The following is a 12,683-nucleotide window of genomic DNA, read 5'->3' on the forward strand; positions in this document are numbered from 1 at the left end:
AGTTGTAGCAACAATCTACTAGCAGCTACTGTGGCTGTGTAAAACCAACAACAACCAGCACAGAAGGCTGCCAACACAGATTCTTTGATCTGCTTTTCTAAGGAAAGCAACTATAAGGGGTTAACAATCTCAGTTTAATCAAGCATATATGTGTGAGTATATATATATATATATATATATATATATATATATACACACACACACACATATATATGTATATATATACTCACACATACATATATACACATACATACATATGTATGTATGTATGTATGTGTATACATATATGTGTGTATATATATGTATAACATATATATATATTTCACTTAGTTCAGGGAGAAAAGATCAGCCCCCTGAACTTCAGGGCAAATACAAAACAGAAATTACAAACATCAACAGACAGACCTTGTCTGATTCAAATCACAATACATAGCTACCAGAGAAGAACCAATGGATCTGGGTTAACAAAGCTAGGGGGCAGTTACAATGGCTTGCCCAGAGTCTGAACACTCCTTCCATGAGTGAGCACCAAAAGTCAAACACCAACCTTGGATCTTACATACCTGCTTCAGGGCCCTGGGGTACTTGATCACCTCAGTGCTGAGAAGCACTCAAACAAAGAACAGTGAAAAATCCCATTTTGCTGGTTATTGCATTTGAAAGTCAAGACTGTCAAAAGTACTCAAATACCTCAGCATTCCAAAGGAGAAGAAAATAAAAAGTCCAGTCCTGATTACCATTACATTGTCTTAGTTCTCAGAAACACTCCAAGACAAAAAGATCCCATTTTACCTGCCCCATTCAAACAAAGGCCAGAATCATTAAAGGCACTTAAAAGAAGAACAGCAAAAAGTCCCACCTTAATTACTGATACAACAGTATGTATTTGGCAGGTGGCTTTTCCTTTTCTTCTTTTCCATCTTCTTTCTTTTCTGTTTTTTTTCTTTTTCTTTTCATTTGCTTAACTGAGGAGAGATGATGTGGAAAAGATACAAAATTATTATTTTTAATTATAAAAGGCTTTATAAAAAGAGAATGCAAGCTCAACGAAGACAGGAACTGTTTTATGGGGTGGTGTTGAAACAACATCAGCTAGCAGCTGCTGTGGGGGGTGTAAAACCAACAAGAACCAGCTCACAGAACACTGCCAGCCCAAGTTCTTTTGATCTGCTTTACTAAGGAAAGCAACATTAAGGGGTTGATGAGTTTACTTTAATCCAGTATACAAATATCATTCACTTAGTTCAAGGGAAAAAGCCAGCACCCTGAACTTCAGAGCAAATGCAAACAAATTACAAACATCAACAGATAGACCTTGTCTCATTCAAATACCAATTCATGGTTACCAGAGTTTAACAAAGTCCCAACATCTGGTTTACAAGCTGGAGGGTTCTTAGCTACAGCTGCTCAGAGTCTCCACATCAGCAAGCCACCAAGAGTGAGAGCCTTGAGCAAATAACTCTGTCTTCTCCTTTTATACAGTATCAGACATCATCAAACGTCATCTGAATGACCAGAACTTAGGCTCCGATGATTGGCTCTGGTGTTAGCACCTCCCTTCGTTGGCCCCACCTGGAGCTCCACTTTAGTTACCAATTCACACCCACATAGGCTTAGCACCTAATAGACAGGGGTTTGGGCCTAGGGCTTAGCACCTAGTAAGACTCAATCAAAGACACTGAATTAATCAAAGGAAACAAAGGCCAAACTCTTCAAGGTTCCCCAATCCAGGTGGGAGTGTGTTTGTGTCCTCATCATCCAGTAACTAATCACATATTACTTAAAATGTGTAGAATTAAATTGAATTTTGATTAATTATCCCAAATTTTCATTTGAGAAGCAATATTGTGTAATAGATAGAAAATTGACATCAGAGCAAGGAAAACCTTTTTTCAAGTCCTGTCTCTGATGCATACTAACTATGTAACTAGGAAGTTATGTAAATTCTCAATATTCTAGGTAACACTTTAAGGCTAAATGTTACATAGAAGGCCCCAGCCTGCATTGACAAACCTGGGTACTTAATTTTCTAATTATTTTTATTTTTTCCTTTTATCTTGTTATCTACCTTATCAACCACACCCTCAAATGTACTATATTTGATATGATTTTTCTACTTACTGGTAATTCAGTTTATTAATTCTCCTTTGAGTTGCTAAAGTACTCAAATAACATATATAATATTTACTTATTAATTATTAAATTTATAATATCTTCTAATACATTAATCATTTAGCTTTGGGATGAAAAAATCTTATTAAATACTATTTTCCCTTTTTTCCCTATAAGCTTTTGCTAAACTTTTTATTGAATTCCTCTAATCATATACGCTTAAATAAACGTCAGATTATCTAAGTGATTTATTAACAGTATAACACATAAGAAACCATAGAAATAAGTATTTATTTACAATGTTGTACCTGTGGTAATGAGACTAGCTAAAGTCATCTTCAACCCTTATTAAATCTTCTGACATAACGTGATATTTGGAGTTACAGTGGTATTTTGCATAAGATGCTGGACTAGTTTTTGCCAATCTTTCTTTTTTATTATTATTTTCATTTTTAATGTATAACACTCAGTTACACAAGTTTTTGAGTTCCAAATTTTCTCCCTCTCCCTCTCCTCCCATCCCTCCCCTCAAGACAGCATGTAATCTGATATAGGTTCTGCATATACCTTCACATTAAACTCATTTTCACAGTAGTCAAATTGTAAAGAAGAATTGTAATCAATGGAATGAACCATGAGATAAAATAAAAAAAAGAAAGAACAAATAGTTTGTCACAATCTGCATTCAGATTCCATAATTCTTTCTCTGGAGGTGGATAGCTTTTTCCATCTATGAGTCTTTTGGAGCTATCTTAGAACCTTGCGTTGCTGAAAAGTGCCAAGTCTATCAAAGTTAGCCATCACGCATACCATGTGTCTGTCATTATGTATAATGTTCTCCTGATTCTACTCAACTCACTCGGCATCAGCTTGTGTAAGTCTTTCCAGATTATTATGAAGTCTGTTGGCTCCTCATGTCTTATAGCACAATAGCATGCCATTACATTCATACACCACAAGTTGTTTTGCCATTCCCCAATTAATAGGCATCCCCTTGTGTAACAACAATGTTGCTAGCAGCTACTGTGGAGGAGAAAGACCAAAACAAGACCAACAACAAGAGCACACAGGAGGGCTGCTAGCAGAGGTTCTTTGATCTGCTTTTCTAAGGAAAGCAACTTTAAGGGGTTAATAATCTCAGTTTAATTAAACATACATATATCATTCACGTAGTTCAGGGGAAAAAGTCAGTACCCTGAAGTTCAGGGAAAACACAAACAGAAATTACAAGCAGAAATTATATAAACAGAGTGAATAACACAGGAAAACCAATAGATAGGCCTCTAGCTGTCTGACCAGGACATTGCATACATAGTTATCAGAGAGACAACAACGTCTGGGCTTTCAAACCCGGGGTGCTCCTATGGCTACCCAGAGTCTTGTCTGGCCAAATGACCAACACTTTTCCAATGTGTGTACCCCCAAAATCACAACAGCAAACTCAGAGGTCATATATCTTGTTCAGGGCCCAGAGGGTTCAGCAACTACTTAGGAAAAGGGGTGTGGCAAAGATCTTTAATCACTAGCGCCACATCATATACGTTGTTTCCAATCAAGGACTCTTGATTCAAACAAAGGCAAGACTCAAAGACACCAGCTTGCCTCAGTGCTGAAAAGCACTCCAAAACAAAACAAAGAAAACCCCAAAAGGCCCCACTTTGCCCGCCTGATTCAAACAAAGGAAAGACTCATTAAGGGCCTTACCATTCCAACAGAGAGAACAGTAAAAAAAAAGTAAGTCCCATTCTTCTTATCATTACAACTTGATTTCCAATTCTTTGCCACCACAACAAGATGCTATGAATATGTTTGTATATATGGGTCCTTTTTCCATTTGCATGATCTCTTTGAGATACAGAAGTGCCTTTTGGGCATAGTTCCATATTGCTCTCCAGAATGGTTGGATCAGTTCACAACCCCACCAACAATGCAACAATGTTCCAATTTTCCCACATCCTCTCCAGCATTTATCATTTTCCTGTTTTTTTCATATTAGCCAATCTGACAGGAGAGATGTGGTGCCTAAGAGTTGTTTTGATTTGAATTTCTCTAATCAATAGTGATTTAGAGCATTTTTCATATGACTATAGATATCTATAATTTCTTCCTCTGAAAACTACCTATTCATAGCTTTTGACCATTTCTCAATTGAGGAATAACTTGTATTCCTATAAATTGGACTCAGTTCCCTGTACATTTAGAGATGAGACCTTTATCAGAGACACCAGTTGGAAAAATTCTTTCCCAATTTTCTGCTTCCCTCCTAATCTTTGTTGCATTGGGTTTGTACAAAAGCTTTTCAATTTAACACAATCAAAATTATTCATTTTTCATTTCATAATGCTTGCCATCTCTTGTTTGGTCATAATTTCTTCCCTTCTTCAAAAATCTGACAGATAAACTATTCCTTGCTCTACCCCAAATTGCTTATAGTATCAGCTTTTATATGTAAATTGTGAACACATTTTTACTTTATATACTATATACTATACATTATATACTATACTTTGGTATAGGGTGTAAGATATTGGTCTATGCCCGGTTTCTGTCATACTATTTTCTGGTTTTCCCAGCAGTTTTTATCAAATAGTGAGTTCTTATCCCATAAGCTGCCATCTTTGGGTTTATCAAAGAGTGGATTACTATAGTAATTGATGACTGCTTCTTGTGTGCCTAACCTATTCCATTGATCCACCACTCTATTTCTTAGCCAGTACCAAGTGGTTTTTGTGGTTGTTGCTGTATAATACAGTTTAATATCTGGTATGGCTAGACCACCTTTCCTAGCATTTCTTTTCATTAATTCTCCTGATATTCTGGACCTTTTGTTCTTTCACATAATTTTTGTTATTATTTTATCTAGCTCTATAAAATAATTTTTTTGGTAGTTTGATTGGTATAGCACTAAATAAGTAAATTAATTTAGGTAAAATTGTGATTTTTATTGTATTAGCTTGGCCCAACCACAAGCAACCGATGTTTTTCCATTTATTTAGATCTGACTTTATTTGTGTGAAAAGTGTTTTGTAATTGTGTATAGGTCCTGGGTTTGTCTTAGCAGGTAAATTACAAAATATTTTTGTAATGGCAAGCAAAGTGGGACTTTTTGTTGTCCTTTTTTTTTGGAGTGCTTCTCAGCACTAAGGCAATCAAGTGCCTTTGATTGAATCCTGCCTTTGTTTGTAGGAAGGCCCAAACCCTTTTGCTAGTTAGGTCATGAGAGGGTTGAAACTCTCAAGAGGTGTGAAAACTTAGGGGTGAAGTACTCTGACCCTGAAAAAGTGTAGGTGTACTCTGAGGTTAGTATTTTGTTTGGGACTCACTCACTGGAAGAGTGTGGTATTATATGACCAGATGAGATTCTGAGTAGATGTTAAGGAGCTTTGAAAAACCCAGATGTCAGTGCTTTTCTCTCTGGTAACTATATATGTAATATCTTGGTCAGATAGCTAGAAATCTGTCTGTTGATTTGTGATTATTTGTTCTGTTTATATAATTTCTGCTTGTAATTTCTGTTTGTGTTTTCTCTTCAAGTTCAGGGTGCTGACTTTTTCCCCCTGAACTAAGTGAATGATATATGTATGTTTGATTAAAGTGAGATTGTTAACCCTTTAAAGTTGCTTTCCTTAGAAAAGCAGATCAAAGAACTTCTGCTAGCAGTCACTCTGTGTGCTGGTGTTGTTATTGGTCTTTCGCTCCCACAGCAGCTGCTAGCAACATTGTTGTTACAATTTTATAGTGTCTATAGTAACTATAAATGGAATTTCTCTTTCCATCTCTTGCTGTTGGGCTTTGTTAGTAATATGGAAGAATGATGAGGATTTTTGTGGGTTTCTTTTGTATCTTGCAACTTTGCTAAAGTTATTTATTATTTCAAGTAGTTTTTTACTTGATTCTCTAGGATTTTCTAAGTAAATCATTATATCAACTGCAAAGAGCGATGACCTAGTTTCTTCTTTGCCTTTTCTAATTCCTTCTAATTCTTCTCTTATTGCTAAAGCTAGCATTTCTAGTACCAAATTGAATAATAGGGGTGATAATGGACAACCTTGTATCACCCCTGATCTTATTGGAAATGCATCTAGCTCATCCCCATTACATCTAATGCTTACTGATGGTTTTAGGTAAGTGGTACTTATGATTTTAAGGAAGACTCCATTTATTCTTATGCTTTCTAGTGTTTTTTTTTTATAGGAATGGATGTTGTATTTTGTCAAAAACTTTTTTCTGCATCTATTGAGATAATCATATAGTTTCTGCTAGTTTTGTTGTTGATATGATCAATTATGCTGACAGTTTTCCTAATACTGAACCAGTCTTGCATTCCTTGACTAAATCCTACCTGGTCATTGTGTATTATTCTCATGATAATTTGCTGTAATCTTTTTGCTAATACTTTATATAAATTTTTTACATCTATATTCACTAGGGAAATTGGTCTATAATTTTTTTCTCTGTTTCGACTCTTCCTGGTTTAGGTATTAGCACAATATTTGTGTCATAAAAAGAATTTGGTAGGACTCCTTTGTCTATTTTCCCAAATAGTCTATAGAATATGGGATTTAATTGTTCTGTAAATGTTTGATAGAATTCACTTGTAAATCCATCTAGCGCTGGAAATTTTTTCCTAAGCAGTACATTGATGGCTTGTTCAATTTTTTTTTTTTCCTGAGATGGGGTTATTTAGGTATTTTTCTTCCTCTTCTGTTAACCTGGGCAATTTATATTTTTTTTTAATTTTTTTGGTATATATTTAAGAAACAGATCTGAGTATACATACTTCTGTATTAAACCATTTAAAAGATCACTTCCACATTATAGAAATGTTATAATTTCAATAGTCACCCTGATTTTAAAGAATGACATTTTTAAAATGAATATGAGGATCAGCTAGATAATCGCACCTGGAATCAGGAAGACTTGAGTTTAGATCTATTCTCAGACACTTTCTAGCTCCATGACCCTGAGAAACTTATTTAGCTTCTTTCTGTCTCCTTTTTCTTTTTTTTTAATTTAAATTTATTTATTTTTTTAACATATTTGGTTTTCAGCATTGATTTTCACTACAGTTTGAATTACAAATTTTCTCCCCATTTCTACCCTCCCCCCCACTCCAAGAGGGCATATATTCTGGTTGCCCTGTTCCCCAGTCTGCCCTCCCCTCTATCACCCCCTTCCCCTCTCATCCCCTTTACCCTTCCTTTCTTGTAGGGCAAGATAAATTTCTACGCCCCATTGCCTGTGTATCCTATTTTTTAGTTGCATGCAAAAACTTTTTTTTTTGTTTTTGAACATCTGTTTTTAAAACTTTGAGTTCCAAATTCTCTCCCCTGTTCCCTTCCCACCCACCCTCCCTAAGAAGTCGAGAAATTCAACCTAGGCCACACGTGTATCATTATGTATAACCCTTCCACAATACTCATGTTGTGAAAGGCTAACTACATTTTGCTCCTTCCCAATCCATCCTGCTTTATTGAATTTTCTCCCTTGACCCTGTCCCCTTTCCAAAGTGTTTGTTTTGATTACCTCCACCCCCATCTGCCCTCCCCTCCATCATCCCCCCCTTTTATTTTTTTTTCTCCCTCCCTCTTCTTTCCTGTGGGGTAAGATACCCAACTGAGTATGTATGGCAGTCCCTCCTCAGGCCAAATCTGATGAGAGCAAGGTTCACTCATTCCCCCCTCACCTTGCCTCTCCCCTCCTCCCACATTACTGCTTTCTCTTGCCACCTTTATGTGAGATAATCCGCACTATTCTATCTCTCCCTATCTCTCTCTCTCTCAGTATGTTGCTCTCTCATCCCTTAATTTCATTTTATTTCTTTTAGATATCTTCCCTTCATCTTCAACTCATCCTGTGTCTGCTCTCTCTCTTTTACATATACATACATACATACATATATATATATATATATATACACACACAAACACACACAAACACACATATATATATATACATACATACATACATATACACACACATAGATACATACACACATATACATTCATATATATATATATATATATGTATATTACCTTCAGCTACGCTAATACTGAGGTCTCATGAATCATACACATCATCTTTCCATGTAGGAATGTAAACAAAACAGTTCAACTTTAGTAAGTCCCTTGTGATTTCTCTTTCTTGTTTACCTTTTCATGCTTCCTTGATTCTTGTGTTTGAAAGTCAAATTTTCTATTCAGTTCTGGTCTTTTCACTGAGAAAGCTTGAAAGTCCTCTATTTTATTGAAACTCCATCTTTTGCCTTGGAACATGATACTCAGTTTTGCTGGGTAGGTGATTCTAGGTTTTAATCCTAGCTCCATTGACCTCTGGAATATCGCATTCCAAGCCCTTCAATCTCTTAATGTACAAGCTTCCAGATCTTGGGTTATTCTGATTGGGATTCCACAATACTCAAATTGTTTCTTTCTGGCTGCTTGCAGTATTTTCTCCTTGATCTGGGAGTTCTGGAATTTGGCAACAATATTCCTAGGAGATTTCTTTTTGGGATCTATTTGAGGAGGCGATCGAAGGATTCTTTCAATTTCTATTTTGCCCTGTGGCTCTAGAATATCAGGGCAGTTCTCCTTGATAATTTCTTGAAAGATGATATCTAGGCTCTTTTTTTGATCATGGCTTTCAGGTAGTCCAATAATTTTTAAATTATCTCTCCTGGATCTATTTTCCAGGTCAGTGGTTTTTCCACATTGTCTTCCATTTTTTCATTCCTTTGGTTCTGTTTTATAATATCCTGATTTCTCATAAAGTCACTAGCTTCCACTTGCTCCAATCTAATTTTTAAAGTAGTATTTTCTTCAGTGGTCTTTTGGACCTCCTTTTCCATTTGGCTAATTCTGCGTTTCAAGGCATTCTTCTCCTCATTGGCTTTTTGGAGCTCTTTTGCCATTTGAGTTAATCTGTTTTTTAAGGTGTTGTTTTCTTCAGTGTATTTTTCAGTATTTTTTGGGTCTCCTTTACCAAGTCATTGACTTGCTTTTCATGGTTTTCTTGCATCCTTCTCATTTCTCTTCCCAATTTTTCCTCTACTTCTCTAACTTGCTTTTCCAAATCCTTTTTGAGCTCTTTTATGGCCTGGGGCCAGTTCATGTTTTTCTTGGAGGCTTTTGTTGTAGGCTCTATGACTTTGTTGTCTTCTTTAGGCTGTATGTTTTGGTCTTCTTTGTCCCCAAAGAAAGAATCCAAAGTCTGAGACTGAATCTGGGTGTGCTTTCACTGCCTGGCCATATTCCCAACCAACTAACTTGACCCTTGTGTTTTTCAGTGGGGTATGACTGCTTGTAGACTAACAAGTTCTATGTTCCACGTTTGGGGGGGAGGTGCCAGCTCTGTCACACCAGCACTGCTCCTTCCCCAAGAACCCCCAGCCTGGGCTGGGCTTAGATCTTCAACAGGCTGCGCATTCCTGCTCTGATCCGCCACTTAATTCCTTCCACCAGGTGGGCCTGGAGCCTGAAGCAGCAACAGCCAACAGCCGTAGCTGCCCCACCTCTGCTGCCCCCGGGGCTGGAAGCCGAACTGCGAACTCCTTCCTCTCCTGCAGCTTTTCCCACTAACCTTCTCCACAGTCTTTGATGTTTGTGGGTCGAGGGGTCTGGTAACTGCCGCAGCTCACATATTCAGGGCGCTAGGGGCCCCATCCGCCCGACTCCAAGTTTGGTTGTTCCACGCCGCTCAGGCTGGGCTCTGCTCCACTCCGTTCCCAGCTCCCAGCTCCCAGCTCCGTGTGGAATAGACCTCACCCCGAGACCATCCAGTCTGTCCTGGGCTGGAGCCCTCCTTACCTCTGCTGTTCTGTGGGTTCTGCCGTTCTAGAATTGGTTCAGAGCCATTTTTTATAGGTTTTTGGAGGGACTCAGTAGGGAGCTCATTCTAGTCCCTGCTTACCAGCCGCCATCTTGGCTCCGCTCCCCTCATTTCGGCAATTTATATTTTTGTAAATATTCATCCATTTCCCTAAGATTATCAAATTTATGACTATACAATTAGGCAAAATAATTCCTAATTATTATTTTAATTTCCTCTTCATTACACATGAATTTACCTTTTTCATTTTTTATGCTGGTAATCTGATTTTCTTCTTTCTTTTTGTAAAATCAAATTGACCAAAGATTTATCAATTTTATTGGTTTTATCATAAAACCAGCTCTTATTTTATTTATTAATTTGATAGTTTTCTTGATTTATATTTTATTAATCTCTCCTTTGATTTTCAGTATTTCTAATTTGGTATTTAATTGGAGATTTTCAATTCATTCTTTTTCTAGCTCTTTAAGTTGCATGCCCAATACATTGATCTCCTTTTTTTTTTTCTATTTTATTCATGTAAGCATTCAGAGATATAAAACTTCCCCTAAGAACTGCTTTTGCTGCATCCTATAAGTTTTGGTATGTTGTTTCAGTATTGTCATTCTCCTGAATGAAGTTATTAATTGTTTCTATGATTTGTTCTTTGGCCCACTCATCATTTAGGATTAGATTATTTAGTTTCCAATTAATTTTTAGTTTATCTTTCCATGGTCCTTTATTACAAATAAGTTTAATTGCACCATGATCTGAAAAGGATGTATTGACTATTTCTGCCTTTCTGCACTGGAGTGAAAGGTTTTTAATGCCCTAGTACATAGTCAATTTTCGAGTATATGCCATGTACTGCGGAGAAAAAGGTATATTCTTTTCTATCCCCATTCAATTTCTCTAGAGGTTAACCACATCTATCTTTTCTAAAATTCTATAGTTCAGAGAAGCGTTGGTTGAGGTTCCCCACTAATATAGTTTTGCTGTCTATTGTTTCCTGTAACTACCTTAACTTCTCCTCTAAGAATTTCGATGCTATACCACTTGCTGCATTTATGTTACATAATGATATTACTTCATTGTCTATGGTGCCTTTAGAAGGATATAGTTTCCTTCTTTATCTCTTTTAATTAGATCTATCTTGCTTTTGCTTTGTCTGAGATTAGGATTGTTACCCGTGCTTTTTTTTTTTTACTTCAGCTGAAGCATAATATATTCTACTCCAGCTTTTTACCTTTGCCTTGTATGCATTCCCCTGTTTCATATGTGCTTCCTGTAACCAACATATTGTAGGATTTTGGTTTTTAATCCATTGTGCTATCTGCCTCTGTTTTATGGGAGAGTTCATCCCATTCATATTCACAGTTATGATTATTATCTGGGTCTTTTTCTCCATCCCATGCCCCCCCTTTATGCTTTTATTTCTCCCTTCTCCTTTTCCCTCCTCAAAAGAGTTTTGCTTTTGACCACCACCTCCCTCAATATTCTCTCCCTGTCAACCCCCTCCCTTAACTTACCTTTTTCCCTTACTACTTCCCTCCCTTCTAACCTCCCCCCCCCCTTTCTTTTCCCTTTTCCCCCCTACTGCCTGTAGGGCAAGTTTGGTTTATATACTTAACAATGTTATTCTCTCCTTGAAGCAAATTCAATGAGAGTAAAGCTCAAACACTACTTTTCTCCCTCCCTTCTTTCCCTGTACTATAATATCTTTTTGTTCTTCTTCATATGATGTAATTTACCCTTTTCTTTCTCCTCCTTACCACTTCTCCCATTATAATCCCTTCATATCCCTTAGTTAGGTTTTTTATCATCACATCAGTTAATTTATACCCATACCCTCTGTCTATGTATATCTCTTTTGGGTGTCATAAAAATTACACCAATCTCAAGATTAATAAATAGCATCCTCCTATATAGGGATGTAAACAATTTGCCCTTATTGAATAACAAGGTTTTTTTTCTTTTTTTTTTCCTGTTTATATTTTATGCCTCTCTTGAGTCTTGTATTTGAAGATCAAATTTTCCATTGAGGTCTGGCCTTTTCATCAAGAAGGTCTGGAATTCCCTTATTTCATTGAATGTCCATTTTCTTGCCCAAAAGATTGTGCTCAATTTTGCTGGGTAGTTGATCCTTGGTTGTAGCTTCTTTGTCTTTCAGAATATCATGTTCCAATCCCACCGATCTTTTAATGTTGAAGCTGCAAGGTCCTGTGTGATCTTGACTGTAGTTCCTCGACATTTGAGTTGTTTCTTTCTGACTGCTTGCAATATTTTCTCCTTGACCTAATAATTCTGGAATTTGTCTAGAATATTTCTTGGAAATTTTAATTTGTGATCTCTTTTAGGGAGTGATTGGTGGGTTCTTTCTGTGTCTATTTTAACCTCTCCTTCTAGGACTCCAAGGCACTTTTCCTTGACGATTTCTTGGAAGATACTCTCCAGGCTGTTTTTTTTATCATGGCTTTCTGGTATACCCATAATTTTTAGATTATCTGTCTTGGATCTATTTTCCAGGTCAGTTGTTTTTCCAATGAGATATTTCATGTTTTCTTCTATTTTTTCATTTTTTAAATACGATTTGACTGATTCTTGATGCCTTATAGAGTCATTAGCTTCTGCTTGCCCAATTCTAATTTTTAACAAATTGGTTTCTTCAGATAGTTTCTGTACTTCTCTTTCCACTTGGCCAATTTTACTTTTTAAGGAGTTATTTTTACTTTTTAAAAATTTGTACTCATCAGTGAATTTTTTCC

The sequence above is a fragment of the Trichosurus vulpecula genome, chromosome 4, assembly GCF_011100635.1.
Source record: "Trichosurus vulpecula isolate mTriVul1 chromosome 4, mTriVul1.pri, whole genome shotgun sequence".
Lineage (NCBI taxonomy): Eukaryota > Metazoa > Chordata > Mammalia > Diprotodontia > Phalangeridae > Trichosurus > Trichosurus vulpecula.